Below are 27570 nucleotides of genomic sequence, written 5' to 3'. Positions count from 1 at the left end.
TCTCGTTCTTTGGAATCCTCGCAATTCATTAGCGAATACAGGTCCTCGAACAATTCCTTATGTTACAACCATATTTCGTCAATTTTTAGTTAACTTATTGAAATAAAGTGACATTGAATTTGATTGTTTATTTTTTAGGTAAAATAGAAGAAATGTGAATATTGTAGAATTATATGTTCTGATTAGATAGGTATTACATCGGAATTGCGATTTAATCACAAATAATCATAATAAAAGTATAAATTTCAATTCAGGCTTCCACGGATAGTATTAATATAGGTACTACTACTGCCGTGGAAGGTTTGCGTTATAACTTCTTATATCACGTATAAACTGTGCTGCGCCGACCTTGTTATACGTATATTCTCTTTACATAAAGGAGGATCGTGCAACCGAGGATTTTATTCTTCGACTTCGGTTAAGAAGTAATGTAATAATTTTTCCTTCCTTACTTTCTTTTTCTAATTATCATATGCACTGTACAAGTTTTCTTCGTTTTCTTTTTACATTTGTGAAACTTTCCCAAATTAGCATACAACACGCACCTCTTCTTTTCCATTTGTGTTCGCTCGAGTAAAAAAAGGATTCTATTGCTCGTAATTTGTATTCCACGCCTTTTCTCATGCAAACTATTCAAATATTTCAACGGACTGACCAGTGGAGCGCAGATTTATCGGCGGAAAAACGAGCAGACTATAAAGCGTAATGCGTGTACGATGGTACGTAGTGAATTTTCGAGAATTGACTAGCTAACTATTTCATATTGATCACAGTCGTTTTGTACTTCGCACGAGATCGAATCGTTTTACAAAAGCGAAATCGATCAAACAGCGAACCCTGGGATTAATAATTAAATAATATTCATACTCGATATCAAACGAAACTTTCAGCTTAATAAGAACTTCGCAGGGTGAGTACGCGAGCACCCTTACTAGCACGTCGATTCTCCGAGTTATTTCAGCTTGAAAACTTGGCGCAGACGTGCCCTTAACTTTCTGCTTCGAAATAACTAATTCAATTAGTATATCAGCGCCGCTATACCCTTCCCTTCTATGTTTGACTACATCTTTGCATGGTGTATCTAATCTTCGCTCTAACGTTAACTATCGCATTGCTAATCACCTGATAAAGCTTCATTGGGAAATCGACTGTTCTCGTCATTTTGATTTTGACGTTTATAATAAGATAATTGTAGTATTTGATTCGTATAGTCATTCAGACATTTAAGTAAATGCAAAGTAATAAGTTTTGAATAAATATAAGGAAATTTTATTGCCAATTTTTTTAAGTCACGCGAAGAGAGTTATATCAGAATTTTGTGTTACTAGAATTTTTTCAAGAAGACTTTCCAAGTGTCATCCATGCTCGATGCAGAAGATAGAATGAATACAAATGAATGGAGCATTCTTTATCTTCATCGATATTACACGGCGATACGTATTTTCGACTAGAACCATGGAAAAAGAAAGGCAGAACTATGTGGCTCTGTGTCTCTTAGGGATATTAACGAGATTCGGTGTGGTGAATATGCATTTCGTTCTGCCATCCCACGTTACGATCTACAGTCCATTACTAAACTCTAGATAATGCTATAGCTAAGATCTCCGCCTAATTTCAGAGATTTCGACTTTCCAAAGACTTTCGATATACAAGTATCTGGACACTGGTAGAAAGAAAGTCTACCCTCCGTCGGGTTGTATCAATGTCGATACAAAAACAGAAAAAGTACAAAATAAGGAGAGGAGAAAGAAAAATAAGAGAAAGGTGAAAGAAGAGAAAGAAGAAAGAAGCACGAAGCCACTTCGATCGGCCATAAATCCAACCAATTCTTTCCGCGACCACGTTTCAATCTCTAACCATCGCTAACCATCTCTAACCATGGAGATACAGGCAATCGAGCATGAGTCTCTCCTTGCATATATTCCATGATATTCGAGCGTTTCTACGCGTTCTTGATCGTCCTTGATCTCTGTTCGCTCCTCGTTAAATGATATATGTATAGTTTCCGAGATCGAGTAGAGAGTGCAAGTCACTCAGAAAAACTCGCTCTGCGCAATGTCGATGACATTTTTCTTCGTTTCGAAGCCAGTAAAGCGCAATAAACGTTCCCTTCGGATGAATACTAACGTTGCACGATTTTGACGTAGTGTTCGCTGTTTGCTCACAGCATCGATCCGTTGGCAGCGAAGAGAGTAAATCTTTTTGCGCTGCTTTTTAAATATAGAACGGAACGAACTTACCAGGGCGTCGATTGCCATAAAACTGGTGTCTGAAAATTGGCATTGCGCGTGAAATTAAAGACTAGGATTATATCTCATCTTTAACAAACGAAACTGTTCTTCGGAGGTAGAACGACTGGATAAGTTTATTGGTCATTCGAAGACGTTGAAGAGAACGTTTATCGTTGTACCGTCGTTCGACACTTAAGTATATTAAGTATCGACATTTGAAAAAGACTATCACGACTTTATACATATACGTTGTTTTGTAAAGCTTTTGGGCAAGTTTTAAATTTTCCATTACGTTATCTCTGCATCGTAATGCACTTTTTAAAACCTTCATCCTCGACAATCTCATAGCGTATAAAGAGATTTATAAGCGAATGATAGCAATCTTTCGTAAGAGAAAGCGAATTACGACGACGAGATATAGCGTGCCGTGCGTGGAAGGATTCTTAAATTCGTCCAAGAACCTCGACAGAGGTCCCTACTCTAGAGGTGCCTACTCTAGTAGCATGATTGTAACGCTCATTAAGATTCAGGGTTGAGCTGAAAATAGCGTCGAGATCGCTCGCGGTGGCAAGGATGGAGTTCTTCAACGTCAACATTAAGTTTGTCTCGCAACGAACCACGTCGCAACTCGAAGTAAAAAAAGAAAAGGAAAGGAAAATGTAAAAAGAAATCGGCCACTTCGTTTTCTCACGCGCTTCGGTAATTTAGTCGGTGTTTAAAATGGCGTGTTTCACGCGAATATTTCTTGCCCGATTCCCGCCGGCTTATCGATTCGTTTTCTGCTTTGGGGGCGGCTCGACAGGATCCCCTGATGCTTAGAAATTGAAGCACAGTGGAAAAAGTCGTGATGTATGTCGATAGCCCACCAAAAATTCCTTTCTCCGCTCTCTGCTATTAAGCATCGTTCAAAGTATTTTTACCAGATACATCGAGCTTTTCCTTTTTTTATCCGTCTCGTTGCATCATCGATCGATGGTCCATTCGAGAAGAAAGAAATCTTAGCCGCGTGTTTTCGAAGTTGGCGCGTATACGAAACTAGAAGAAAACTCCGATCTCTGCCTAATTATCACAGCACGGACCTTCACGCGTATCTTCGTTGTATGCCAACGACTCGTTCACGGAATACGATTGACTAGAAAATTGTTTGTTCCGTTCCCGGATCCGTCTCCCCTTGTTAGAGTTTCGTGTTCGAGAGAACATAGAGAAAGAAGAAACTGCAAAGCTCTTAAGCGACGAGAATCAAGAGAGTTTGTACAAGGGTGAAGGTAACTGAATTTTTGCGAAGGAAACCTGACACCGCGGCTTTAATCATAAAGAGGTAATGAGCGATTCTTTACCCTCCTTGATTCGTTGTTTTGTTACATAGCAAAGAATGGACTTCCTTCCATAGAGAAGTTTGGTGTTAACTTTGGCTAACAAATAAAGTACATCTTAGAATGATAATTCTAACTAAAAAAGAAAAAAAAAAGAAGGTAGAATGAATCGAGTGAGACTTCATATCTGACACAGAAAAAACTTGCTTTAGGATACATATATATTGGAAAATACTGTTACGAGAGCAACGTGCTAAGCTAAATCCTTGAGAACTGTAAAATCTTTATTGACCGTTTATTTCTGTGTATCACGTACTTTCGCCCTTTACGTTTCTACTCTGTCTCTACCAAGTGTTTCATTTTTCGTGGCCACGATTTCAACTACACGAATATTTGGTGAGAATTTGCTTAAAAATTTCGCTACAGAATCTGCAGTTACGTACATACGTATAAAGGATCAGGTCTGAATATAAATTTGCAAAGACTGTTAAACCGAAATGTTGGGCACAGACAACGCAGCCGAGAGATCAGCCTTCTCCGGATCGCGTGGGAATGAAGGTAGAGAGAAAGAATGATTACCAGCCTTGCGGTGAAGTAAGAAAAAGTGGATTTCGTAGGGGAAGAAGTGGAGCATGTCAATCATGTCTTGGAAGTTGAGTATCTCTGTGTTGAAAAATGGTGTCTTAGGCCTTCGACTATTTTTCCAGTGCGCTTGTTTCCTCGAGGTAAAAGATAAAAATGTTATAAAATAATGTACGTTGTTTCTACATGAACTGGAATATTTTGAGGAAGATCGAACAATCGTTTAATCACGAATCGTTCTTTTTTGTTTGTTTAAATCATAGATGTCGTAGTTGAGTGGAAGAAATATGTAATAAGTAATAGATGTTGGTTAAGAAAACGCAGGAGTTTCGTTCAGACTCATTGAGTGAGTACGGCATGCTGAAATAGGTATACGGTGGTGCGGCTCGATGCTGATCGCGGAGCTTGACCTGGAGAGGGGGAGCGTAAGGAGAGGGTAGAATTGGTGTTTGGAGGGGGCTGGCGTTGTCGTTAGTGCCGTAAGTCGACACTCAAGAGCCTAGGACCACTTCAAGCGACGGAAGACAGTCAGGGCAAACCATTTTCGAACGTAACTTAACATTTTTCTGTAATACATATTCTTAACTACTTACCCTTCTTAACTTACGTATAAAACATCTTTCATTTTAAGGTGTGCATTAAAAACGAAAGATAATATCGTCAGGTTCTAAATTATGACGAGCAAGAAGAATTGGACGTTATTCTATGATATAACTGAATTTCATTATTTACGAACGTTCACTCGAAGCGATAAAACAACGCAACATCTCATGCAAGGACTACCTTCTCATCCTGTCGCGAGATTTACATTCTGAAGCATCGACGCGCAATTAAGATACAGTCTAGACTTGGTACAACTGCACGCTTGGCGGATACTTTAAATGCAGGTTTCTAAAAACACAAGCAAGCTTCGAGCGATAGCCTCGTCGCCTGAAATTTAGTATCATTATGTGGTCTCTTCGAGGCGGGATAATCTCGCGGCATTGTCGCGAGCGAAATGACAGCCTGGCTTCGTGTTAACTACACTCCTTCGCGCGATAAATTATGGAACGGCTGCAACAGAGACGGATATCTTTCGCATACACGTAAATATAGGCTTGTTAGAGCTTTCTGTGTTTGTCTTGTTAACTATTTCGCATGCATGAGCTTTTTGAAATAGCTACCTATGAGGAGCGTTCTATCGATCGTTTTTTTTTTTTTTTTTGTAGTACCACCTCTGAAATCATTAATAACGTCTGTTAGATCGTAGATCGTTTATAAATCATTACTTGTTAAACATTATTTTAAGAATCTGTATTATTCTCCAGGTACTAGAGTTTGATAACGCAAATTGCGATTCGTGCCGTCCCTCCCCAATGGATCAGACCATTTCTGATAACGACTTATTTGTACAAGTAACATTTCGTTGCAGCAATTACTTAGCATCACAGGTGGAGAAGGGAGGGACGAGTGTAGAGGCAGAGGGAAGCCCAGCTTTGTGGCTTGTTGTCTAACTAATTCAAGAGAAGCGAACTGCCGCGACTCGCAATCGATAATTCCCGCTCGAATCGTTTAACAATGCTTTATCAATATCATTCTGATATCGATAATTGTTATCCCTGCAAACGGGTGATTATTCTTCTTAATTAATTGGCTGGAAGAAAATCGTGTCTCTTTGCTCCCAATCCACTGAATTTATGCGTGAAATATGCGCCAAGCTCGAACATCGATGGTGTTGCGGTTTTCTTTTAATTATCTTCGCCAACGTTCGCCTCGAATGGCCTAAAATTCTCGGCTCGACTGGAAATGGTCCATTTACGCGCACGTATTTGATTGCAGGCTATTCGAGAGGGGAAGCGTTCAGCCGACGAGAAACAAGAAATAACGGGGAGCACAGAAGTGGCGAGGAAGAAAAGTAGGACGGGCAACGTCTTCACCTCGAGCAGCCTCGACCGTTCCTTCTTTTTTCGAGACTGTAATAGCCGGTTTTCGAGTGCTCGAAATAAAATTTTACTAATACACCCCGGTATGACACGGGCCTATCGCCGCGCCGCTAGCTTGTCGTTAATCGTCCATTCGCCTCCGCCCCTCGACGCTCCGTCGTTCATAAATCGTACTAATTCATCGCTAAAGTTGCTCTCCACGTACGTATCTCAAATTTTCATCCCTAATTCCAATCTCATAACTCTTATAAAACGTTCTTCAAAAAATTTTTTTAAACATTCTTGATACATTGATCTCCCATCGTCCTTTTTATCAATGTAAATGGAATTGATTCACTAGTAGTAATATATCGCTATAATTTTCAAATAATCCACAGTTACCAGCGCGTGTAATTTACAAATAATTAAACAAGACAATTCTTATAACAGGCAGTAACAGAAATCCTTGAATTTACATTTCGGCGTGGTCCGGAGGACAGTCGACACATCACTGGCCGAGGGGGTTGACTGGTTTGGTGGGGATAGAGCAGCTGGGGTGGCTGGAGCTCGAATGCGAGCCCGCGGTACCTATACGCCGGGTTCTGGGTTTGGCCGGGTCGCGCGGCGGGTCCTGCGCAACCAAAGAGACATACTCAGACAAAGAGAGAGCGAGACGACGAGTGTAACGGAGACAGAGAGAAAAAGAGAGTGGAGGTAGAGTGGCAAAAGCGAAGCAAGCAAAAGCGAGCTAGCTGGCGACCAAGCAACCAGATAGCCAGGCAAGCCTTTAGGTAGGCGAAGCAGACTGGCAGGCAGGCAGGCAGGCAGGCAGGCAGGCAGACAGACAGGCAGGCAGGCAGGCAGGCAGGCAGGCAGGCAGGCAGGCAGGCAAGAGCAAGAGCAAGAGCACAACCACCGGGCTTCAGAGCCACCCCCAGTCGTCGCCTGCCACCCAAATCGTTCTCCCCACCTTGGACTATCGCTTGGTACACCCCTCTTCGCCGTTGCTTCTTCGCACTACTCCTACTCTTTCTCCGGTGCTTTCAGCCGCCTCGTTCGTTCGGTCGTTCGTCCACCGTTTCGTTCCTCTTCTCGGTGTCCTCGTCGTCGTTTGTCGCGTTTAGAGTGAACCAGTATTCGTACACCTTTGTTTTGTCATTTTTACCGACGAGGATCGCGTGTGTCACTGGCCGCTTCGTGTGCAGAAGGATATCGTATGTTCGACAGCGTGACTGATCTCGGCAGGTTGTATCCTCCGGCGACGCACTGACCTGCCCTTTCATCGCGGTCTCGCCACCCTTCCACCCTCTGTTTTCTCGCGTCTCGACGCAGCGGCGGACAAGACTGATTCGTGGGAAGCGGAGGGGGTTTGTTCGGAACGCGACACCCTGGCCTGTTTGCTCTCGACATTTTCGACGATTCATCGGTTGATCAACCTTGAAACAGAAACCGAAAGAATATTCTGTATATTTTCGTGCGTCCAGGACTAAGATTCTTGGGATTTTTGGTGGAAAGTGAGGAAGAATCTCTGCGTGGGCAAGTGACGGCGAGATGAGGAGGTGCGACGCCGCAATAGAAGGGAAGACGCGGCTGTGAGGCCCGGATAGCGTGCACGTTGTGTCGAAGGACGTTCACACGCGCGACTCCATCGGTTGCCAAGCCGATCCTCCTCGCACCAGGCGACGAGAACTTCGTACCTAAGCCGGTCGTTCAACGTGGCCGATCCTTGGACATGTAAGTACACGTAACATTGCCATTTCGTTTAAGGTATATTCTCGAAGGAACTTTGGGGAATCGAATCCGCGAGAAAATATCCGTACGTTTCTTGGAAGACATTGGCACCAAGTGGTTGGATCTTGCTACGCTCCCTGTTTTCTTGCGTCTATCGCACAAGTCCCTTGGTAGTCCCGGGGGATCGGTCGAGTCGAAAGGCGGGCGAAAATCGGCGAAAAGAGGCGGCGATAGGAGACGATCGATTTGTTTGGCGGAGAGCGTGTGATACTGACAGAACTCGAACACGCGAGTAAACACTCGAACCTCGGCTACAGGAGAGCGAAAGAGAGATAGCTATATTGGAAAGGGGTCGGATCGGAGGGCTTTGGAGAAGGAATTTCGACGTAATCGGCCGACTTCCCTCGAGGTTGAGCGAATAAATAGAATAAATCTGCTCGAAGGAGCGGAGCAGACGGTGAAACGAGACCGTTCAAAGCACGGGAAAGATTGCGCAACTGCGAACTAAAAAGGGAGAGAGAAATAAGGGAAAGAAATAAAAAAAAAAAAAGTATCGGACCAAGATCGTCGAGGCTTGATCAAGTTGTCCGTCCGCCATCGTGATTATCTTTGGTCAAATGGATTTATCTGTAAATCCTGTGATAGCTGGCTCGGCTTTCAGACAGAGATAGGCAGCTTTGCTTCTGACGCAAAATAGAAACGAACGAAACGCATGAAAATCGAGAAAAGAGGCATCCGTTGTGTATCGAACCCCCGTTAACTCGTACACGCGTGAAATGTACGTCTGCGACGAATTAAACGTGCCGTGAAATGATATTCGAAATTGAAAATACTGGGTGTACTCGGTGGCAACGAAGCTCGCAGCAGCGAACTGCCAGAGCTTGAATCGTTACTCGGCTTTCGTGGTTTCTTGCGTGACTTTTCATATTCGTTGTAATTGTTTGCGAGGAAGTGATCGTAGTTGATGGTAGTTAGTGTGATCTATAAAAGAGGAAATTGCATATTTTCAATGTATCCTTCCGTGTCGTTGCAAGACTAACAAACAAAAGTAGTTAACTGGAATTACGTAGCAACGAAAAGTAACCGAGTCCGCTGCGATCTGCCGTAATATCTTCCAATTAACGTCCATTTATAGCAAACCATTGAACTATAAAGAATCTCTTTTACTGGTATAATTCCCGCGGTATTCTTCGATTCATGGCCATAATCGTTAATGGTGCCACTAAACACGAAGTACATTTTTCATTCACACGCAATTTACTTCCTCCGATTAGATTAGATTTTACTCTCGCGTGGAAATCTCACAATCGGACACTGACGTTTAAAGCTCGAGGGATTTCGAGCGGAGGATACGTTCGCCAGATGATTGTAAAATTCGCGAAAGAACCGGCTTTTGTCGTCGTTTTGTCTGAGCAGAGAGGAAACAGAGACGGGCTACGTAGTTTGTTACGGTTAAGCGACCAGCGAGCACGGTTATCTGAAAATGGATTAACGTCGCTTGCGAGGTATATACACGCGCGCGAGATTTTCAATGTGCTTTTAACGGGCCGTTTCTTGGCCCTGTCAATCTCTTCCTCGCTCGCCATGCACGCACTGTCTTCGCTAATTATTCTCCACGCTGTGGACCTACGTCTCGTCGATGTACGACATCGTCGACCGTCCCATCTGAAACGAAACAATTCGTTTGAAGCCATAGCCAAGAACATTCATCGAATAATTGTATTATTACTTGTTGAAAATTTTCAGGGATTTATCTCTCTACGAAACGGTTAAATGTCCAACGCGCGCTTTAGTTTTCCAATACGTATATATTTAGTTGCAATCAAAGAAACTGTATTTTGCTAGACGCTGGTTCAAGCGTTCGATTGATGGGCAAAGGATCTACGAACCGGCTGGCTCGTAAATAGGGTCAAGATAGTATTTCATTCCCCTCCTACAGCTACTATCGTTTTTAGCCGCGTTTCCGATAACTATCCAACCTCTTGAACTCCGGCAGGGATATGTTCGAATCGATTCCATCGGCAGCTGGCTTTCGTCTCGCCCCGAGGCATTTAGAGATCGAGTATCCGGAATTAAATTCGACAAATGCGAGCGATCATTAGAGACCAGTCGTCGAGAAAGTGTCGCGCGACACGGCTGACTTGGAAACTAGCCTAATCCTGTTCAGATTCACCCGTTCCTGGTGTCTGTCGACAGTTTGCAAGCATTTTTCAGTTCGTGTACGAGTTTCCAAGATGGATTCCGCGTTCCGTGACAGCGTGTTTCCACGTCGATTCGGCAGTCATAAATCTTTACGATATCCTCGCGCTTCTCGCTCTTCCACCTCCTGAAGATCCGCCCTTCAAGTTCGTTCGAAGAAACGTTAACTCGTGGACGCTAGGCACGTTTACTTTCGCCAATTAAATCACTATACCGGTAAGACTAATTACATTCCTTCCGAGACCAACACGTGACTGAAAGTCGATTTAAGGAGCCAGAAATTGAGAATGTTCTCTAATCGGTACCGATTTTGTTAGCTGAAACGGTCGTGTAATACGCGGACATCTCTTACCTGTAATATTGCAACTTCTGAATCGGAATCGACATGCAAGCTTTTGCTTAAAACACACGTCCGACGTAACATGCTTTGAACAATTGACAACCACGAGGTCTCCCCTCGTTCGTGAATCTCAATCCCAAGCAGTGGTCAGACTTCGGTGGTCACCAGTGTCAGAAATTACTCGGCAATCAACGAATTCTCGTCAAACTCTATCGAAATAATCTACAAGGATCGTCGACGAGCATCGACACGTTCATCGGGTACAGAGATGGATTTCGGATGCAAAGTGATGTATTTCTTCGATTCGTCGGTCTTACCGTGCCTTTGTGTTGTAAAATTGTTTGATATACCGGGAATTTGCAAAGGCGATCGGCATGGTAGAAGAATTGACAGGAAAAAGATGGATCGGCCGACAGCAGAACGATCGCTTGGACAGGACTCGGTGTCGGTCGATTTTCCTATTTCCTTTGCGCCGCGTATGCGACTCGTTGCACGGTTTATACCTGGACCAGGTAATTGAGCGATTCGATGTTGTACGACTGGTCGGTCAAAGTTGCATTATCGATACGAAAGCCTCGAAAGCGTCGTCTCCGCCGAATCTTATCTCGCGAAGTGGACGTCTCGACGGTTCTCTCTTATCCGTCTAATCTTTGCCAGAGTTATTACGTCTCTGCGAAACTTCCTTCTCGTCCTTTCTTTTCCATTCTTTTCTTCCGTTATCGTTACCGTTCGAAGATTTCCTTGAGAAATGGTTTCCTTTCACGGATGTCGAACTTTAACATTCCATCAGGAATTCGGTAGTCACATGGCCGGCTTCAACAGAGACGAGAATTTATGTTCTTCCTTTTAAGTAGCAGAGAATAGTCTATGAAATTCAATTATACCAATGGCGAAATTCTAAGTATAATTTATAGAAAGCTAGCCAACCTTAAATTACCGTAGACGGTGGCTGGAAAAGCGATTGAACATTCTAATAGATCCGCTGTTTCCTATTACGATCTTGTTAGCTGCTTCATCTTTTTAATGGCTTCTCCAAGCTGGCTTCAAGATATCCACTGGACTCGTTACCAGGTGTTGATGTTACCAACGAAACTACAGATTCAATTTCTTTTGGCCACGCAGGGGGGAAAAGTGGCATCCCGGTGAACATTTTCCAGGCTTCTACCTAAGAAAGAAGTTTCTTTACGATACCCTGGTCAACTCTTCCGGCAGGAAACCGCACCATCGCGGTAACTCGTTGCGCTCGCGTTCATTGTGCATGAAGATCCGGCACCCCGATTCTGCGACCACGCTAGCGAGATTCTTAGCCTCAGAGCTATTTCACCAGGCAGCTGTTTCATCGCCAATGATAATTATTCCTTTTCTTTGGAACACCTATTCCGTTAAATGCCTATGAATGAACCAAAAGAATCGCAAGTTTCAAAGTACCAATGTTTTCTTCCAGGAATACGCTGATAACATTTTTATCTCGCCAGAAAGGAGAAACGGTTAAATTGTTCGGATCTTACGAAAGTTTGAAATTGTACGCGGATCATGTAGAGCGGCTCGCAAAAATATTTCTACCCATTCTTAGAGAACCTTTCGCGTATACGCTGTATCAAAAACGCTTTGAAATCTCATTAGCTCCGAATTCGAAGACGTACTATTTCAAATCGTACTATCGTGATCAGGATTCATAGTTGTGTCTCGTCGCGGAGCTAACAAAATTTCAGAAAGTTTCCTACAATGCGCGTAATAATGTATCGATAGAAATTTTTCACGATAAGCGTTCGAGCAGGCTTTCGTCGACGATTAATCGGCTTGGTGTTCGGTGGAGGCAGAAAACGAGTAAGGTAGAGGAGGAGCCTGAAGCAGAAGCCCGATCGCGTTTTCATTGGCCGTGAACCGGGTCGGGACTCGCGATGAAACGATTCGCAAAGACGGTGCGGTGGAATTCCGCGTCGTGAACCTACGACTAATGAAATCGTTATAGTTCACCGCGCTTTGAAACGCGGATCGCGGAGAATTACAGCGTGCCTCGCTTTAATAAGAGCACCCGCGACCAGCCAGCGGTACGTGGTCCCGTTTCCGGTGAAAAAAGGATATCGAGCAGTTCGTTCCCCCTCGTGAGCCACGAATAGCGCCGCTTTGTTCGATCTGGCCGCGGGATCGAGTTACCCTGTATTTTCTTGCAGCTCTCCCTCGATGGAACGAGCCTGTACTTTAATGGAATTCCTCGGTTTCCAGCCTGCGAGGAGGAACTTCGAGGGTGCTTCCGCACGTAATTAGAGTTTGAGTCGTTGATTAGATGATTGATTGTCTCCTAGTTGCAGCGACGGGAAGATTTTGACGATTGGCTCTTTGTTTTCTCGTTATCTATAGTCTACGGATCCCAGTGCGTAGAGCAGAGTCTCGTATTAGAAGATAGAGAAATAGGATTATCGCGGTGGCTTGAAATTCACAGGCAGGCACACTAGTAATAATACTTTTACGCGTATTTGTACGTTTCTAGAAGGTCGACAAAATCGATAAAGTGTCTAAGTGGACATTTATTTCGTTCCAACGACGACTATACTTTTAAATAATTTGTATATTTCTGCACGTTATGTGGGTTTTTGCAATTTTTAATTTCCTACACACAAACTAACTACCGTACTGTGTCAAGGAAGAAATTATAATTTACTTTGTCTCTCGTTTGTAACACACAGGCTGCCAAAGTCGAGTTCCGAAGGTATCAAAATCATCCAAACTGTCAGCGATAACAGCGACCATATATTCCATATATTCCGTGTATAATCTGGCGTGAAGTCTCCAGGCCATTTCCAGATGAAGCGAGCTCACTCAGACGGCTGAGGAATGTAAAGGATCGACGGATTCGCGGGCAACTTACTGCAGCGTTTACTAGCCTCTACGGAAAATATATCGGCGAAGCTCCACCGGGGTCAGTTAAAGCCGCGGCTTTAATGGCCGCGGTGAACGCGCAACAAGGGGATACACGTGTACACGTGTTGGCGCTGGTAATTCTGAATCGAGTTAAAACATTGCGCGCTCTCGTATCTTTTAGCGACGATTGCCGCAGCTGTTGGCGGGTCTCCGTGCCCCGTTGCACCGGACAGATAGCGCCTGCTGTCTCGTAAACCCTCGCAACGATGCCGACCTGTTATACTCGTATACTCTGATCGTCGAATAATATAAAATAAACGTGACGGCGAGTTAATCCCACGTCGAGTTCCTTTGGCCGACGCTCGTTTCATACAACGGACAGTTTTACCGGTGTTCAGATGCTCGACCCGGTTGGCAAAAACTTTTAATTGAAAAGCGCCAACCCGATGCTCGCTAATCGATTATAAGGCGCACAAACTACCAACGAAATCATTTCGTAATTAAGCCTGGGTCGCTCTGATTGTTCCGTAATCGTTTCCTGCTGCGGACTAGCCGAGATCCTTTCGCCAGGATATTCTTGGTCCTTGTTACAATTCCAGCATGTTTTCAACGATGATGTGTGATATTTGGCTGAGCGGTTATCGTCGATCGGCTGTGCCGTCACAACCATTTTATCGCCAGCGTTTTTGCCTGTTAAAAAATAGAATTCAATCGGCGTCCACTTAATCGTCAATCACCGATCAGCCGGGATTATTAGGCCGGAAGATGTTTCGGATGTATAGAGCTTATACAGTGACAATATTCCATTTACTAATACGAAACACTGTTTCTGTATTCTAAGCCGAAGCCCGTAGATTCCTCAGGGATATTAACTTCCAAGGGGTATAATTTTGTTTCATTTTTTTTCACATACTGTACTTTACTTTATTTCTTGTTCTCTTAGCTGTCTGCTTGATTTATGTTCTTTTATTTCTCTCTCTCTCTCTTTCTTCTTCTGCTTTTTTTCTACTAGTGACCTTCAGACTGGCTGTACCAGCACAGAAGTACCCACTAATACTACTCGCTTGTTAATCCTGCGCTAATTTCATTTGTTCTGTAGTATAACTATCAAAAAGTTCCTCTTAATTGACGTAACAACAACGAATAACGCAAACTGTCCGACGAGCTATCTTCTCTCCTCAAATGGACTCGTCGTTTAAAAGGAACAAGATCCATTGCCCTCGAAATTCTTGAAAAACATCTTCATGGTTCAGCGAGACGTCGGTAGTTTTTCGTTTCGATATTTCATTCGCTTTGGTGAGGTCGCGTCGTTAATTCAACGTGGAGAACACGGTGCCAAAGTATCGTACGTACACGTGTCCGTTCGTAAATCCCGAAGCTTGGCCGCGTGGCGTGGAAGCTTCTGTTTCGACACATCTCGAGGTAGCTCGAAGCCAGCTAGTACACAACGGATTCTCATAGTTGCGTGACGGTCTATTACGGCGTGTATAATCGACCGATAGACCGGGCGGATTCCCAGAGCTGACACTCGATTCGTATCCGGCCATTTCGGCCGGATATGCGATTCAGACGTTCCGACAGTTTCCGATGTTCTCCGCACGAATTATTACTCTGACCCGCGCTGATCCGCTATGCCTTCCGACCGGAGAATCGTCGCATCGGGGCCCATCGCTTGCTAAGCTCAAGACGACGATTGTCGTCGTGGCATTTCAGCTGTATCACAATTTCTATATAAACGTTTGGCGTTAGATGGACGGTGACGATATTTAAGCGATCGAGGCATTTGCCGTCTTGAAGGTTCAACCAGTTTGGCTTAGGTTCAAGGTTATCGAAAGGTTTTTAGGGTCTTTGTAAATTTAACGAATTACATGGATAGTTGGATACTTGTTCGATCATCTGGCTGTAATTTTCACGTTACTGATTGTTAACGCTAGATCGACCAACCGAACCAATCAAAACGATCGGTATCGAATCTTCTGCATTTGCAATTACTAAAGAAACTATAGGCGTTTCTATTCCTATCTAGACAGACATATTACATATACTTTATTTTCATTTTACTATTTTAATTCAAACCAGCCATCTACGAAATATTTAGCTACGTATTGCAGATTGCTTCTGGCGATAATCCTCATCGCGAAAGATACAGTGCATCGGCTAATCGAACCGAAGATCTCGAAGAGGCACCGCGCGACGGAGATGATAATAGCGAGCCCTCGCACGATATCGCGCTCAGAATGTAAAAGCGTTTGTGTAAGCTGCGAAAATAAGACGGTTGATTACCAGGTCTGGGTTGGAGGTGGCTCGTTTAACGCGGAAAAGAGGAAAAATTCGTGCGACACGAGTGTGACGGCGCCATAGCAAGCGGTGGGAAGAGGAAGAAAGAAAGAGTGGCAGGTACCTTGGTTGCAGGCAGAGTTCGTTAAACTAATATTCATACATCTTGGAAAAAGTGGGTCAGTCGCCTGGCTGCGTGTATCAACCTATATAACGTCGCTCGTTTATTACGTTTCGTGCGTTTCGTAAGTTTTATTAAGAGCCGCGACGTGAAAATTCCGTGACGTTATCGCCGGCTCTGCACAGCTTCGCTTCCCTACCTTTGCCAACCAGAGAAGGCCAGTCTCTTCGTTTTTCCATTTTCTTCTCTGCGTGCACGCGTTCTTCGCGGATCGTTGTTATGCTAACGAAGTTCATCCCGAAAGGGCAGAAAAACGTTAACTCCCTATCTTACGTCATAACAGGGGTCCATCTAATCTCTCTCGTCTTCGCGTCGATGTTGCTGCAAGATAAACAGTCGTAGCAGAGAGAAACGAGATTACGATCCGAGTCTTTTGTGAAGATTCGGGGATCATTAGCGCGCTGAAAGAAACTTGTTCGGGCTGGATGCGGGATTTGATCGAGGATTTGTTTCTGTCGTTTTTCTTTCGTATTTCCTCGTAGAAAGTACGTCAGCCATGGAGCAGAAATTCATGTTGGCTTTGCGATTAACAGCGTCGTTAGATCGGTACATTTGCAACCGCGTTGAAGAGAATTTAATTGAAATTACATCCTACCGATCGAGATTATCTAAAATTCCGATCTTCCGTCAAATCGCTTCGAGTATCGCTTCTTCGGACATATCCCTCGGCAACGTTCTTCTTTCTCATTTCGTCAAGGGATTTTCGCTCGAAACTACAAGCTCTTCCGTCTAATAGCAACGATTCCGATCTAACCCTATCTCCATAACGATATCAATGAAAAAATATTACTCGCGAGGTTCTCTTTTTTCAGCTCTTACCGCAGATCGAGTATCAGGCGAATAGCGTTCGAGATTAGCTGGAAGAGACATCAGGACGTCGTTTGCCTTTCTTTGTCGAGCGATTTACTTTCGGTTCCACGAGCTCTATCTAACTGGTGGAAGAGAAGGGGCTCGAACAGGTTGGGTCTCGGTCGACGAGAACTCGATAAGACATCGTACGCCACTCTGGCGATTCTAATACCAGTTTGACACTTGGAGATCGATGAGAATGGAAAGTATCGTACATCAGGCCGAGCCCGATAGAGAAAATTATTCAGCCGATGCGCGTTACGTGTGGCCCGGTCATAAATCACGGCTACCGGAGGCGGAGGAGGCGGTCGGCCCACCGATACTAATCCGTGGAGAAAGACAGAGCTCCCGATTACAGTTTCATATTGAATTTTTCATCGCTACGTGGACAGCCTCTTTCATTGTAATTAGATGTTCGAGCCAGTTCGGTGAATAACGACGCTACGAGTCGCGCGCAACCTGCCTCCTCTTTCGCAAATCCTCGTCTCTTTCTTCACTCCGCCTCCTCGTCTTCGTCTTCCTCTTTTCATAGGCCACCTTTTTATTTCTTTTTGCCTGCGATATGCCGAGACACAAAGTCAGCTCACGTTCCGCGAGGTGCGCGAACAGAACAGGTAACTCTCGAAGGAACTCCGGCAAAGTATCCTCTATTAAATTACAGACGGTCAGGCGTAAATCTTCGTAGAGGCGAGCAAGCGAGCGAGCGGGCGAGTAGACTTCTCGCTCGCGTGATAGAAACTTTCTGTTCTTTTCTCTTCTCCCCTTCCACTTCTTTTTTCTTCGCCGTTTTTTGTCTCTCTTTTTTGTGTTTCTCTTCCCTCAAGTTTTCGAGGCAGCTTTGTATAATGGACACGGGGGCGGGTGCATCGTCGCGACGCGGAGAATCGCGTTCCCTCCGTGTCACGACGTCCGGATGTTCTTAAAGGACTAGAAAGTTTCCGAAGCGGGATCGCTTATTAATTCTGATCCCTGCAGACCCTTGTATTCCTTGTTATACCCGCTTCTCTCAATGGATCTGCGTCGGTGAAAGTCGATTAAAATTACATTCCGTGAAAGTCGATTAAAATTACGTCTATTTGGAAACAATTTGCCCCGTTTCTTTCTTACACCACTAGCCACAATTGCAAGAATTTAAGCGCAAATATTTCCCCATTGCCTTCGTCTCTTACGTACGTACGTAGTGCGATGGTAATAGTACGCGCAAACCTATAAAATACTTTTGGAAAAACTCTCTAGAGGAAAATTAGCAACAGAGAGAGAGAGAGAGAGAGAGAGAGAGAGAGAACTGCTCATCCAAAGCAGCCTTGCCGCTGGCAAAACGAGGAGGAAGGGAAGGAAGAGGTAGAAGGAAAAGCCCGAAGAAGTTGCCGAACTGGAGGATACGTCGCGATCAAAGCGAAAGGTAGCCGGCTTTGTAGCCAGGATACGCGAATAGGGACAAAGGAGCTATCGTGGCTACGGGAATTACGTATACAGAGCGTCTGGGCGGAAAAGAAACGGCGACACAGCGGAATCTGGAGAGCATAAAATGAGAATTGTTAGGAACTTCACGCTCCGCCGCCGCGGGCGCATTTAGTATCGCTCTTTCTCCGTATCGGCGGACTCCATCCTTAGGTTTCTCGCCGATTGGCGTGCTCCACGGTGCTTCAAAATGGAGACGATTTGTAGAGGAAGTGGCGAGCTTCGATCGACGAGTTATCGCGATTCTCTGTTATTTATTGTTCCGTCGTCAAGACGTTCCCCTTTCAGCGTGCTTCGTACATGAAATTTCCGTTTGTTATGATACGCTTCACAGAGTAATAGTCGTCTAGAGCGCGATATTATTTCGTAGCTCGACGAGGATTCCATGAAATTCTTGACGAATTCTACGATATATAAAATACGACGGGTACCGGTACGCGTTTCGCTCGGTTGACGCATTTCTATCGTTTTATTCACTTTTAAAGATCTTTAACTTTATCGCCTCTTAAATGTTTCAAAATTATCCAAGTTTGTATATAAAACGGCAACTAGCGAAAGAAAAGTCGGATAATTGCGGAGAATGCGATAAACCGTGCTTATGGGACACTCAACTTTCTACGGTATACTCGGTCGTAACCATCTGTTCATTAATTCTCATAGCGATTTTATTAATCTTTTACGAAGCGCTGCCTGTTTCGTGCGATCTGCGACAAACACGTTACTTCAGTTTTATACAGCCATAATGGCTTTCCTCGAAACGAAAAAGTTTTTTTAACAATTTTATTATCAACATCTCGCGATATGCTTCCGTACGCTTCGATAACGATACCTCTTCGAGCATCGACACACGGAAATACAAAAAATAATTGGGAATGGTGACGGTTAAGCCGGCAGTCTCTTCAGAACGATTATCGATAACGGCGGAATTCTCACAATCAGTTCATTTTCAAAGGACGTAATATATCCCACGCAGCGGCTCTGTCTATGCATTGTCTACGCTGCATTTCTTGCACAATGCCGGCATTTTCTTTGCCCGTTCGCGATACAACACGCCGCTGGATTCCTTTTTATTTTCTTTTTTTTTTACCTTTCATCGCCTTCTCCACCTCCGTTTCGCTTTAAATCCGCCGACGAACAGGACGAAGGGATACATCGTATCGAGGGATTCTCTTTGAACGTCCTTTAATAAAATTGAAGTCCCGGAAACGATCTCTCCTCATTAATCTTTTTAACAGAGGGACTGGAGCGGGGCTACCGCTCGTCAAAGCGTTTATTTCTGTCTTTCGCGTCTATTACTACCATCTGCAAAACACCGGCAGCGAGGGAAAAGAAGAGCCAAGTGGAGAATGAAAAAAAAAAAGAAAGGAGAAAACAGGGCGCGGAAAGGAAAGAAAAAGGAGAAAGGCCGTATAGGAGGAGGCGGGGATGCCAGGGAAAAAATGAAAATCCGCTTGCTTCGAAGTGCTTTCAACGAAATTAGAATTTCAAAAAGGTCAGGTTAAATTTTCCATCCCTTTCTACCTCTACCACCATGGCCACAGCCATCGTGTGACCCGCCCCGATTATTAATTTCTTTTTCTACTCTTTTTCGGCCACCGGGCTTTCGCTCCGCCTCTCCATATTCCTAGGCCGCGTCGTCTGTTATCCGTCTTTCTTCCCTCTGCATTATTCTATATACCGGCCTCTCCTTTCTTTTTCTCCTTTGTTTCTTCAACATCGATGAAGCGATTCGCTCATCGCTCTCATCTTTATTCATCGTGTACTAGCCAGCCTAGTACACATTGTACATTACTCCGGCGAACTATTAATTCTCGTTTGACACTCGGAGACCGATGGGCCAGACACATCCCTGATACTTTTTACGGGATTTCCATGATCGATTACCGGCCGCTTGCACGGAACATATGTATCCTCTCACGGTGTTTTGCCTTTCCCTCGTTGGATAAGAGAGTCGATCGGGGTAAACCGACTCCGACGCTATCGTACACCTTTGGGATTCTCTAATACATACATACATACATTTACGTGTATGCTTTTGGTAGGTATACGGCGCAACTGTTTGGATGGAACAGATCCAAACAAACTGGATCGTCGTTTGCATATGGAGTGTATCGGGCAGATGGGAATACGTTTCGCCGACGACTTTTCGCGGCGGAGAAATCGTGATACCTGGAGATTTCTAGGACCGATCGCCGTATAAATCGTTGAAAGTTTCCTTTCGAAAGGTTGTTAGGTTCGAGTACTCGTCCATCGATCGTTCCTCTTCTCTTACATTTGTTAGGATTTTAATTCGTTTAAAAGCCATCGAATCGCTCACCGATGCACTCCATGAAACATCTTTATCGTATCATCTTCGTACCGAGCGCCCAAGCTTCGGATCACGTTCTCGCTGCTGTACTTCTCTCTCTCAGAATCTCGCGTTATCTTCTCGTTAAAATCGCTTCCTCGCCAGATCTTCCTACGCCACGCACGAATTTCCACCTGCCGGCCAAATTCTTCAACGTAAATAGAATTACGCGACTCGAACGTCGATCCTCGAGAGTATTAGCCGGCTGTGCGCGGAATTATTACGATTACAATTTCTCGTGGGATAGGATCGAAATGTAAAAGAAAATTGACAGAGATGGTGGCCGCGGCACGGCGTTCGCTAATCCGTTGATCTAATTTCTGAAACGGTTGTCGGTGTCCTGCACCGGAATTCGGCCAATTTCCTCGCTGCTCTTTCTACTAACATCGCATATCGCCTTGCAAACTGGTCGTATAGTAAATAAGAAAACTGGTGAATTACCATCGGAGCTCGTGGTTTTCCCTTCCATATGGAATTATGTATTTTCTAGCGTAATTGCCAAACCACCGAAGAAGATTACGTAGAATATCGACCGAAACCGAAGTTAGAATTCCAGCGTTGGGGAGGGGTAGAAACGAGGGGGAGGCTCGATTGAATTTCGCCTCAGTGAGATAATAACGAGCTACCGATAGATTCCATTATACCTTTAAAATTCTCCAACAATGGAGCAGACTTTCTCCCATCGGCGCCCGCCTGAAAATATTCTTCGGTAAAATTGTTCCGCCACGTGATCGGAAATTAGTGCACTTCTGGTCTGCCCTGAAAGGAACGTTACGCGTTTAGAACCGCCGCTTCGATCGAGCTTCGCGCCTTCTTAATTAGTACCAGAATCCAACGCATCGATTATCCGCCTTTTATTTTGCTACTTTAATTATTCGGGTCAAATTGGACACGATCGAGGTAACGCAAGCGGACGAGTCTTTAATCGCACGAAATATAGTCAAAGGGATCGTTCGGATTTTTACGAACCGCGTAGGAGCCGCATTTTGGATTTCCAAGTGATCAGATTCGCGGCTGCTTCCTACAGAGTACACGTTTAGTTTGGATACCTGTGCCGCAGGGCTACATGTAACGTTTCTGGTATCAAGAATTTCTAATTACGCGATTTTCAAATTCCGGCAACCGCGCCGATTACCGATCTCCATGAAACGGTAATACTCGTGTTCTGCTTGGCTGGAAGACGTCGGTCGTGGGAGCGGAGGGCTCTAGAGACGAGACGCCTGTAGTATATCCACTTGCAGTTTTCAGTACATCGGATTGCTCGCGTGTCCTGTGGAAAATTTCACCTTGAAACTCGACTTATATATACAGGGTGTTTCTGAGTTATAGGTGCGAACTTACGCTTATCAGAGTTTCAGAAAGCTTAGGAAGTAGCAACGAATACCTGATAATATCTAGGATGGTGGCGAAGTAATCGTTCGACGAACGTAAGAAGTTTGTTCCTCCGACGAAACGATATCTTCCGCTACCTGCTAATTCGTTTTTTCTTTTTTGACAGAGCTATGCTTTTTTATAGCCGAATAGAATTCGACAATGCTCGATGCGTACAAAAAACATTGAGAGATATTGATTCGGCTTTGCGCCGGTAAAGCGCGCCATTGAGGGCGTAAAAAAAATTGCACCGTTTTGAGGTTATGTATCGATTGTTGACGCGCAGAGTCACAACCTGTTCGGCATTGTGGAGTACGCAGTTTGTACACGTGCTTGTCAAATCGCTTTTGTTTCCTACTCTTTTTTATAAACACGTCGATTGGCCGATCCAGCCTATATACCAAACTCTGAAACGAGCTGTATAACTCGTGCAACTCGAACGATCGTCTGTGTCCTTTCGACGCTTTTACAGCACGCTCGGGAGTCAGAAAATTATTACAATTAGCGACTGCAAAACGGGTCACACGTTACAATATGGCCTGTGCGGACGGGGCGAAACAAAACGCGTGTTAGAGTCACGGTAGCGCCGATTTTGCCGATTTAATGACGTTATACGTGGATTTAGTAACGGCTGGACACGTGACAGCTGCATTAAATTTTCGCATTAATTCGCCTGCTCTCGTGAATCAACTCTCCCCCTCTTGCCCCTGTGCAGCCGCTTCCCGGCCCCCTCGTACCTCCGAATTAAATGTTCCGAAACCGATGGAGGAGGAACCATCGTGATTTTTTCTCTCTCGCGCTCGCCCGCTTTTGTCTCGAATCGCTTTTTGTTCGTTCGCGCGATTATTCACGTTACGCTTCGAATTTATCATTGTTGATTCGGTTGGCCTTTTCAAAGGTCTGGCGAATAATGTCGAACGAGCGTATTGACAAAAAGCTGGATAATTCTGTTCCTTTTCTTCCTCTCTTCGCCTCTCTGCCACTTTGCTCTCCCAAATTTATGGCAAATTGGAAGGGTAGAGAAACTTCCGACGTCAAAAAAGGAAAGGAAGAAGGAAGGAAGAAGGGAAAGAAAAACGAAGTACCATACGACGAGCGATAGAACGTGAACTGCGCCGATCAGTCGCCTTCGCGTTCCAGGTGAAACTACGATGGAAAATCGAATAATATCGATCAAAGTTTGCTTTACACGTTATCCGTTTATAAGCAATCAGTTGCGCTCGCTTGCCTGCTAATTTTTGATCCAAAGGAAAATAGGAAAATACGAAACGATTCTCGCGAGAGCGATTTGTACGTGATCGTTACCGATCATAATGGAACCGCTCTGTCGAGTATTTCGCCACGTCCAGAAATTCCCAATATTTATTCCCGTTTCATTGGTACGTTTAAAAGGACATAAAAAAAAAGAAAGAAACAAAACAAGAAGCAAAGAGAAGACAGAAACGAATAGAGAGGGGGCGTTTGTTTCGATCGATCGAAATTACAACCGGGAAGCTCGACGATATTTTTAGGGAAATAGAGGCCGATGAAAAAAATCGTAGCTCGACACTTTACCGATGCTTCGTCAACGATGCTTCTGGCTTTATTTCGGTGGAGCTGATCACACTATACAACGACGACTGATTCAGCAATAACTTATCTCGGGGAGTGATACACACCCGTCCCATTATCCGCGATACTCCTTTTTCTATCGCGTCGACATTTTCCGATAGGCGATCCTCTGTTAGAAACGACGACGCGTATACGCATTGCCCGCCATATTCGACTTCCGGCGGAATATTTTCTCCGCATCGAAAACGTTCCACGCTTTGAATATTCGTCAGCTTCCGTGATTACGCGCTCTTCTCTGTCGTGTACGCTGTTTAAAAACTTTTCTCACAGTGACGTAAAAGTCCTTTGTCCTCGCTGTTTCTACCTAATGAATAAAAATCTCAATATCGTTTCTCGTATAGAAATACGTAACTTACTTACAGAATGTTGACGCTGGTTCTTCCTGACGAAGATACGCGAAACTCGTACAACAAATATGTTTATTCTCATGGAAATCGCTGGTAAGACTGGTTCGTTCGCTCGTACATGATCGAACAGTATCGTATCAGTCGCATCGTTCGAATAAATTAAATAGTAATTAACAGTAGAACTATCGCACCAGTCGAATTGACTGGTTTTACAATTTTATTTTAAAACTTCTACTTTATGTTATATTTTTCCGCAATGATAACTAAAATAATAATATAACGAATTTTATTTTGTTTTCTATGTATTCAAACTGAAAATAATTTTATATCAAAGCTACTTGTACTTATAGCAGTCAAAATGACTGGCACTTGTCAGTGTAAAAGGGTGCTGCAATCTGTTTATCGAACCCCGATTAACCAGTTTCCTCGTTTTCTACAACTTGCCACACGTTTTGAAAATTTTGACCGCGTATCGTTCGATACGATGATATCAGTTATCAGGAAAATTCCGGATCGATCGCTAGGTCGCTAGATGCTAACATCAGATATACCAGTGAAAACGACTGGTTCTACGATTTTATAAATGTGTCAACCCTCGTTCAGGGATCGTAGTCCCAGGTGGATTAATAATACGAAAAATGTACTACATAACATGGAATTGCTTCTGTAAGAAAGTGATAAATCAATAAATATACATATATTCTATTATTACGTATTTTTTAAAGACCAGTGATTTTGACTGGCTTTGGTAGATATAGCTTCGTGTTAACTATCGGTAGTTCTAGTGTTAATATACATATACGGGAAGAGAATCGGTAAACGTCTATCGATATTCGAAACTGAACGATCAAACGTAGGTATCGTTCGCGAGGAAATTATAGGAATCGATCGGGCCGATATTTAAACCGTCGACGAATTCATCTGTTCGAAGCTTCGCGTCGGAACGGTGGCGGTTGCATTTTGTTTTCGAACCGACTGTATTTTTATTTCTTGCCTGGAGTTCATTTTTCAATGCTTGTCTAGGAGACATTTCAGATATCGAAATTCGCTTCGTCGGCCGATAGACGGTTAATCGATAATATGTATCGGTCGATTACTCTCTTTCTGTTCGTCATTAGAACGAGCCTCGTATAGCGATACACGTTCGCAAATACGATCGACCTATTTCTACGATTAAAACGTCAGCTTTTTCGTCGCGTCGTAAAATTTTCTAAAGTACTAAATCCTGTTTAACGTTAGAACTACCGGCAGTTAACACGAAGCTACTTGTACCAAAACCAGTGAAAATGATCGGTCTTGAAAAAATACCTAATAATGGAATACTTGTATATTTATTGATTTATTTCTTTCTTACAGAAGCAATTCCATTATTATTAATACATCTGGGACTATGATCGACCTAAACGAGGGACATATAAAATTGTAGAACCATCGGCATTTCTAGCGTTAGTATTTAGCGATCTAGCGATCGATCCGGAATTTTCCTGATAACTGATATCATCGTATCGAACGATAAAAATTTATAAAAATTAAGTAAAAATTTAAAAAACGTGTGGCAAGTTGTACAAAACGAAGAAACTGGTTAATTAGGGTTCGATAAACAGATTGCAGGACTCTTTTACATTTTAACAAATACCAATCATTTTGACTGGTATTGGTATAAGCCTTGATATAAACTTATTTTCAGTTTGAATACATAAAAGACAAAATAAAATTCGTTATATCATTCTTTTAATTATCGTTGCCAAAGTCATTACATCATCGCGGGAAAAAATATAGCGTGAAGTAGGAATTTTAAAATAAAATTATAAAACCCGTCGATTTGACCGGTATGGTAATTCTAGCGACGTAGTTTGTCAAAGAATCGGCCCTGTGTATGTATCCTGTTTCCGTGTCCGATTATGTTCGTTCGACGAGTTGCACTCTTGAGGCGACAACTCGTACGACGAACAGTTAGCGTCGTATAGATAGGAGAATAGTCGTTACCCTCGTGCCGGAAGTGTCTCGAGCTTACGGATGCCCGAATATACCGGCGACAAAGCTTTGTCAGGATCGAAATTGGCGTCAAGACGATAATTTTCCTCCTGTTACGTACTGCATCGCGTCTCGCTGCGCGTTGTCAAATTATTGTCGCTTGATAAACTTGTCGCCAGATGACAGAATAGCGACATCGCGGCGATGTTAAAGACGGGCAAACCGTTAGATCGAGTTTTATCGAATCGCGTAAACAGCAAGTTTACGTTAGCCGGGCAGCAGCCAACACAGCCTGTTTAATAATGCATGGATTTTTAATTCAACGTGAACGAGATACGTTCGTTTGGTTCGTCTACACCTAGATAAGCAAATAAACAATGCCGCGATGAAATATTTATTTCGTCAGGGACCATAGGCAACAGGCACGCAAACGAAACGAGAATTTAAATAGCATCGTACAATTATCGTATCGTAAAGATGAGAGTTACGATTCGAACGGAAAAAGGCGAGTGCCTTTAGATAGGTTTGCGGCGTTAATGGTAAGAAGTTAATAATTTTTAAAAAGGGGCACTTTTGCGTTTTAACTTTCGTACACCGTTGACCCGTTCGCGATACGTGTCTCGTCTGTAAAGTTATTTTTACGGTGTATTATTCAAGCTTGATACGGCAAACTGTCAATAAAGCGAAAGAGAAGAGAAAATAAGCGGAATCGTTGAACGATCTTTATGCAATTTATCCTTCTGTAATTTATTCCATAGCAAAGTGCTCGATAATTGGCCTACGGTATCGAATGGATAAATATATACATATAATGGCCAACCTATATTTCGATGGGAGAGAGAGAGAGAGAGAGAGAGAGAGAGAGAGAGAGAGGGAGACAGCCAGAGTTTTCTGTCCACATTCGGTGTGCTTAAAGTGCTCTGCATTACGGGCACATAAACGTCATACGGTCCGACTAAATATATTAGAGCTAGATATAATCGATTGACGTTATAATTTCTTGCTATTTGCATTCGATGCCATTGTTCCCTTTAGGTAACGGGACTAACATGCCACTGTAACTGTCTAACTGTGTCGATCATAAAAACGATACGATCGAAATGAATTGCGTTGCTCGTGCAACGGCAAATATATCGTTTACGTCATATCGTAAAAGATAGTCGTGAAAGAAAGTTTAAAAATCGTGCTGTTTCTTTCCACGTTCGATCCACGGCTAACGAATTATATAAAAAGAAAGAAAAAAAAAAAAGAGAACCGAGTTGAAGAAGAAATAAAAAAAAAGAGGGAGAAAGGGAGAGAGAGAAGATAATTGTGAAAATAAAATAGTGGCATCTGTATCGTAATCTTCAAAAAAGGTCGATTCTTTTCGGTTCATAACGGAGTAATCATTCTAAATGGTCTTGAAAAGGGTAGATGGAATATCTTTTTTTCAAGAAAGGGCATCGTCGATGCTAGTAGTGAGAACGATCGCTAGTAAGGCCTGTCTACATGTGCAGCCTGCCGCGGTAAAAGCCGGTGACCTAAATGTCGCCTTTATGCCAGGGGCGTATCTGTCATACGCGCAGGTGCACGCTATCCCACGACCGCCCCCAGGATATTAGCAGTACTGCTCTCGACAATTTCTTCCTCATTCTCTCGCTTCTATTCTCCGCCTCGCCCCCCTTCCTCGCTTGTTTTTTCCCCCTTTTTTGTTTCTATTTCTACACACCTTTAATATCAGTTCCCGGAATGAAAGGTTCATCTGGCCGTCTATCTGTTTATCTATCCGTCCATTTACATTTATCTACCTATTTATCTAGATACGCGTTGTATTCTTTTTTTTTTATTCTCACTTCGACGTCCTTCATTTTCTGCTCTACATTTCTCGTCGTTGTATGTTACCACCCTCTCGCTTCCCATTCCCGGTTCGCTCCTATTCTCGTTTCAGTTTCTATTTTTCTTTCTATATCTCCGCGCTATCCTTCTTCCCTTCTATTCTACTCTCTCTCTCTCT

At 43.6% G+C, this 27570-nt stretch overlaps 1 protein-coding gene and 1 long non-coding RNA gene across 2 annotated transcripts in view; one reads left to right on the top strand and one right to left on the bottom strand.

Annotated features, from left to right (window-relative positions):
• Positions 1-6380: 6380 nt before the first annotated feature.
• LOC126917100 (uncharacterized) lies at positions 6381-7144 on the bottom strand. The gene is made up of 2 exons (XR_007710859.1): positions 6998-7144; positions 6381-6658 (listed from the first exon to the last, which is right to left on the bottom strand). It is a non-coding gene; the product is annotated as an uncharacterized LOC126917100 (long non-coding RNA).
• Positions 6677-27570, top strand: part of LOC126917039 (uncharacterized) — a 46240-nt gene continuing 25346 nt past the window's right edge. The window contains exon 1 of the mRNA XM_050723422.1: positions 6677-7761. The gene's annotated coding sequence lies outside the window, so the exon portion shown is untranslated. The remainder of the gene's footprint in view (positions 7762-27570) is intronic.

The sequence above is a fragment of the Bombus affinis genome, chromosome 6 (assembly GCF_024516045.1).
Source record: "Bombus affinis isolate iyBomAffi1 chromosome 6, iyBomAffi1.2, whole genome shotgun sequence".
NCBI classification, from domain to species: domain Eukaryota; kingdom Metazoa; phylum Arthropoda; class Insecta; order Hymenoptera; family Apidae; genus Bombus; species Bombus affinis.
Note: the sequence above shows the minus strand (reverse complement) of the source record. Positions and strands in the feature narration are given on the sequence as shown.